Below are 6,000 nucleotides of genomic sequence, written 5' to 3' on the forward strand. Positions count from 1 at the left end.
AAGGAAGATTGAGGAAATAGTAAAAAAAATAAAGAGAGACAAAGGGAAGTGACAACCATGGGGCCAGTTTCCATCCCCTGTGACCAGGACAGGCCTGAGCTGCAGCCACCTTGGCCCTGAGGCTGGGACAGCATTGCCCACACCAGAGCTCAGGACCTGGCTCTGCAGCCACAGCCAGAAGGCAGTCCAGAACCCACTCCTGGGAGCCCTGAATGGCCCCATTCAAGCCAGGGGTTGGGCTCTGAGCTTGGGTCAGTGTGACCAGGACCCTGAACACCATCCTCCCAGGACTGAAAGGACTGCAGCAGGCTTTGAGTAAGCAGGGAGGGGGAGGGAGAAGCAGGATCCTCTGGGAAGTGGGGCTGCCCTCACCCTGCCAAGGCTGCTATTCCAAGGTGCATGTTGGAGAGGGGAAGGGCAACCAGCCTGCCTCTGTTTCAGCCTCACTGCTGAGTGGACACCTGGATACTCTGAGGAGGCACTGCCACCCCAAGTCCTCTTGAATCCTCAAACATGGTCCTATAAGGCCTAAGACCACAGAGTCAGGGGTTCTGCATCAAAAATCAGAAGGAAAATTTGAGTAGGAATGAAAATGGAGTGGAGAGTCCTCCCAGATGTCAGATTTGGAGCTGTGAAAGCACATTGAAAAAACAAATTATAAAATGACATGATGGGCCAGGACATGGAACTAAAAACATAAAACACATTAATAAACCAAATATTATTGACATCCAAGGACATTTCATATCCAAAGCAAACTGTTTAACATTTCAAGAAATATTACCATTAAACCAGACCTGCAAGGGGTTCTTCCCTGAGGAAGTGATGGAAAGCTCTGAGTGTCACACACATGAAGATGACCAAGACAGAATGTCCTCGACTTTGCAGACCTTGCTAGCAGGAATTTCACACCCACTGCCTCAGGTGGACATGTACCTTCTCCTCTTGCCTTCATAGGGCTGCTGGATCTCCAGCTGACACACAGGTTCTTTCCCAATCATCTTCTTTTGACCCTTCTGCCCTCATTGCATTCACTAGGCTCCAGGAAAAGCTGCCATCGAACACTGTCCCTGACCCTCCCCTGTTTCTCCAGGTAGCAGCAGACACAGAAGCTCTGCAGCTGGCTCAACTGCCTGCAGTGGCTGGAAGAAAATCCATTGATGGATCCTTGTCAGGTGGCATTGTCACCTTCTCTCCTTAGCTCAGAAGGAGCCAGGCAGTTGGCATTCCCCACCTAGAGGCTGACCTGGAGACAACCTCCCTAGGCTAGGGTCAGTTCTGTCCTAGGGTGGCAGGCCTGGACACCATGACCCCCACACAGCCAGGCTGCCATGACAGGGCCTTCTGCCCAGGCCACAGAGAGCGTGGAATATTTCTCTACTGTATTTCCTCCAACTATAGAAGACATCTGATGTCCTTGGGCTCACAATGAGGCCCCACACTCCCTCACTCTTGCCATCCAGCACCCACCAGGGCATTTGCATGCTGCTCCCTGGGGAGGACCTTCCTGCAAGGCTGACATAAAAGCTCAGCTCTAACCTGCCCTTGACTCACCAGGACTCCTCAGCTCAGCTTCTCAAAATGAGGCTCCCTGCTCAGCTCCTGGGGCTGCTGCTGCTCTGGATCCCTGGTGAGGACAGAGGTGATGGGGAAGGAGAAGGGGGAGGGAGGTGGGCCCTGTGGGCCCCCATTCTGCCTTGTGTGCTCTGTCCACATGAGAGAAGTACTAGTCTTGGCCTCAAGAATGTTCTTGCACTGGTTAGGTCTGTATGAGACAGGAATATTCCAGAATGAGCAAAGACCTGCTGTGATGAAGATTGTCACATGAAACGTGGGGGATGCTCTAGGTGAATTCTCCAGAGTCACTTATGGCTTAGAAAACTTGATTCATTTCTTAAAAACTAATATTTAGGCCCCATAACTCAAAATCATAAATAATAGTTCTATGAAAATATACAAAGAAATACAAATATATCTCATAATATTGACAATAACTATGCTTTTCTCTTTTTTCAAGAACCAGTGGGGATGTTGTGATGACCCAGACTCCTCTCCCTGAGCCTGTCACACCTGGACAGTCAGCCTCCATCTCCTGCAAGTCCAGGCAGAGACTGGACATATTTGAACTGGTTTGTGCAGAAGCCAGGCCAGGCTCCACAAGGCCTAATATATAAGGTTTCCAACCGGTACACTGGGGTCCCAGACAGGTTCAGTGGCAGTGGGTAAGTGACAGATTTCACACTGAGAATCAGCAGGGTGGAACCTGAGGATGCTGGGGTGCATTACTGCTGGCAAGGTACACATGCTCCTCTCACAGTGGTGCAGCCCCAAACAAAACCTCCCTGGCTGTGTGGCCCAGCTGCCACATGAGCTGCTGGTCTGGGCAGCAGCACAGCAGATTCTCTGCCCTGTGAGAGGAAGGTGCTGGGAACTCAGGCAACAGGTGCAGCTGAGGGCTGTGGACCATGACTGCCTGGGCCACAGCTCAGGCCACACTCATGAGTGGACCTGTCAGCTGCAGCAGCCTGGCCTGGCATGTGAAGGACAAGCACAGAGGTGTCCAGGGACCTTCTGAATGAGTAGACAGGATGAGCGTGAGCCCTGCAGGAGAAGTAGGACCTGGACCCTGGGAAGGACTCTGAAAAAAATCCAAGAACTCTGACTTGGGTGCCTTTCAGTAATTGCCCAAGAATTTATTGTTCGACAATTTTTTGTGAATTATAAAAATGAAAAGGAAACTATAAGAACAGTTAAAAAAAAGAGAGAAAATTCAAAGGCCAAAGAGGAGGCAGAGCAGGGAACCTCTTAAGTGAATGTCACCAGAATGGCTCATGTGAGAAGCAGAGTCTTGGAAAGAGACAGCAAAGGGAGAGGGAGAGGAGGAGGGGGATGAATGGAGAGAGAGACAGAGAGAGAGGTTTCTCTGGGTGAGAGCATCTGATCCTGGAAGCATCCAGGTGGAAAGAGATCACATGTGAAGAAGGAGACCAGGAGGACAAGGGATGAACATGGACAAAGTTCAGATTGGAGCAGGCAAAGGGAGAATCAGTCCTCTGTAAGGAACACCTGAGTAGGGACACCTGTGGAGGAGGGGCACAAAGGACAGACACACAGGGAAGTGCAGACAAAAGGGGTGCTTACCACTCTCTGCCATCTCTTTAATAACCCAAAAGTTACATATTGCCCACCACCACTGACTACCCTTCAGCAGTGTTCTTCTAACCCTGAGTGCTGGCTCACTGAGATAAGGTCCAGGTGGATGCAAACACAGAGACCTCTCCTTCACAAGATGTCAATGTGTAAATCAGGTAGTGCATCCACACAGTTATCCTAATAGCCGCAGTGGGAAATCACTGGGCATGCCAATCCTGGGAATCAGGGTGCCCATTCCCCCCGGGAGTTTGCTCACTAAGGGAACGCTTCAATGTCTATTTCCATGGTCGAAAAGAGTTCTATCCTCCAAGTGTGAAAATCACCAGATTGTCTTATGAGGGTGAGGTCTAATGGTTGGCTCAGTCATGCCATCTGTCCATGGAAACATGCAGATTCCTTGGACCTGAAAACACACTGTCTCCAGAAGCCCTCTGCAGCCTTTGTGCTTGGTGATCTCCTGCTGAACTAATAATCATTCAGAACATCCATATTCTTTATTTTCTCCTGGACCCTGAAATCCCTCCAAGGAATCAATCAAAAAATGTGACCTGTCCAAAGAGAGGAGGCAAGAAGGCCAGAGCCCTGTGAAGAGGAAGCAGCTGAGCAAAGGCTTCCTGACCCTCAGCCTGGGGGAGGCTGGTCTGAGTCTGAGGCTCTTGGGAGGAGCACTGTGGTGCTGCCACAGGAACAATCTGCCAGGTCCTCCTCTTGGGGCTGCTGATGGGGAGTGAAATCTGTCCCTGACCCTCTACCCCTGAACCTCCAGGGGTCCCCAGCTGCCCACGCAGATGCTCAGGAGGGGAGCAGTCCAGGAGCTTGTCCTGGCTTATGCTGGTGACAAGCCACATAGTCCTTGTGGTTGGAAAAGAGACTCTGGCTGGACTTGCAGCTGATGGTGACCGTGTCTCCTGCAGACACAGCCAGGGAGCCTGGAGACTGGGTTATCACATTGTCCCCACAGGCACCTGCAGCCAGAAAAATCAGGAATGGACCATGAACACACACACACACACACACACACACACACAAACACACACACACAAAATCTTTTTCACATACACATTGAAACATATCCTTTAAAATTTCCTATTATTGTGGAAATCAGCACAGAATTAGGTCCATATGAGGAATAGTCATTAATTCCCACTATATCTTAACATTAGAGCATCAACTCTACCAACATATTCATCTGACAACACTGCAGTAGATAAATTTCTCACATGAAGCCCAGAGATTCCAGAACATGCACCCCTGTGTGTGGGACACCTTCCTGCTGCCTCTGCCTGCCTGAGGCAACTCAGGTCTCCTGTCAAAGTCCTGGTGTATTAAATGTGTTCAGCTGGGTGGGGCTGCAGGGGCCTTATCAAACCCATCAGAAAAGAGGGAAAAAATTGCCTGGACTTTGGGAGGGGGATGGGGAATGTATCTGAAAAATAATAAAAGAAAGAGCCAAAAATTCCATCACAGATGCTGTACTTTTGTGAATGGAAAACACAGAAGTCAACCTAGAAGATCAAACACAAGGAACCAAATGTCCCCACCCTTCAGATTTAGAAATATGAAAGGATACGGAAAAAAATCATGAACTTGACGTGATAGGCAAAGTGATAGAAACTTAGAAAACACATTAAAAACAGACTGGATATTATTGACACTTTAGGGTGTTTGATATCCAAAGCCTATTATTTAACTGACCTGGGAATTTTAGTATTAATCCAGAAATAATATTGACAACTAAATATATGTTTTAGTTTCCATTTAATCAGTGTGAACAGTCCCTTAATTTTGTCTCAGATAGACAATGTGTGACATCACATTTTTAGTAATAAAATAGTAAAATAAATTATTAAACTCCCGGGAACAGCAACTTGTGAACCCCACAGCACGTGGCTTGAGGAAGATACTAATTCTTGAGGACGAGCTTGTGAAAGGACATATATCTCCTGAATTCCTTTCTAACAAGTCGTCCTGTCCCTGGTATCATTGTTAAACTCTAAGTTTTGGCTTTGTGCCTGTTCCAATCAGATCCTACTCATTTTAAGTCATTCAATTTGATTGTGCTTATTAAGATAAGGCAGATGGGGATCTAGGTCTTCAGAACCCAGAAAGGCCACCATGCCAACACACCTGCTCCTCACAGTGTGCAGAGGGCAGCGGCTCATTCAGGAAGGACAGCCACTGAAGTTTATTGGTGCTAGGGGAAACTATAACAGGCACCTCAGCTTCTGGGGCCCACACACCAAGATCCCACACTGTGGACAGGGTGTGTCAGAGGGCCTTGGCTGCCTGGAAAAGCAGCTCAGCCTTGGAGACAAAAATCACAAAGGCTCATTTTCTCCCAAGCTGGAAGAGGAAGTCTAAAATTAATGCCTCAGAGCTATGTCTCCAGAATGTTTCCCCAGTGCCCTCCCCTGTTCAATGCCCAGGAGAATTTCTGTGCAGAGGGAATTACCTTTTTACATAGAGAGAGTTGACTCAGTCTTGTTCTCGTAGAGGGAGTGTCCTGTTCAGCATAGGACTTGTGACACCTGCTGCCCAGTGCCCTGACAAGGAGTAGCAGAGAGAGGAAGGAATTCCTCATCAATGAGAAGTGCCCTAGAATCCTCCCTGACCACCCTACCCAGTGGACTCAAGGGGTTCTTCTCTAGGGAAATATTGGCAGGACTCTTCTGACTCACACACATGGAGATGGCTACAACAGGATGTCCACCAGTTTGTGAATCTGGCCCCTGGGAATTCCACACTAACTGCTTCCAGTGGACATGTCCCTTCTCCTGCCTTGGGCAGGGATACTGTCTCTCTGGCTGAAACATGGGACCCTTATCCCAGCAGCTTCTCTGACACTTG

This window comes from Marmota marmota, unplaced genomic scaffold, assembly GCF_001458135.2.
Source record: "Marmota marmota marmota unplaced genomic scaffold, marMar, whole genome shotgun sequence".
Taxonomy (NCBI): domain Eukaryota; kingdom Metazoa; phylum Chordata; class Mammalia; order Rodentia; family Sciuridae; genus Marmota; species Marmota marmota.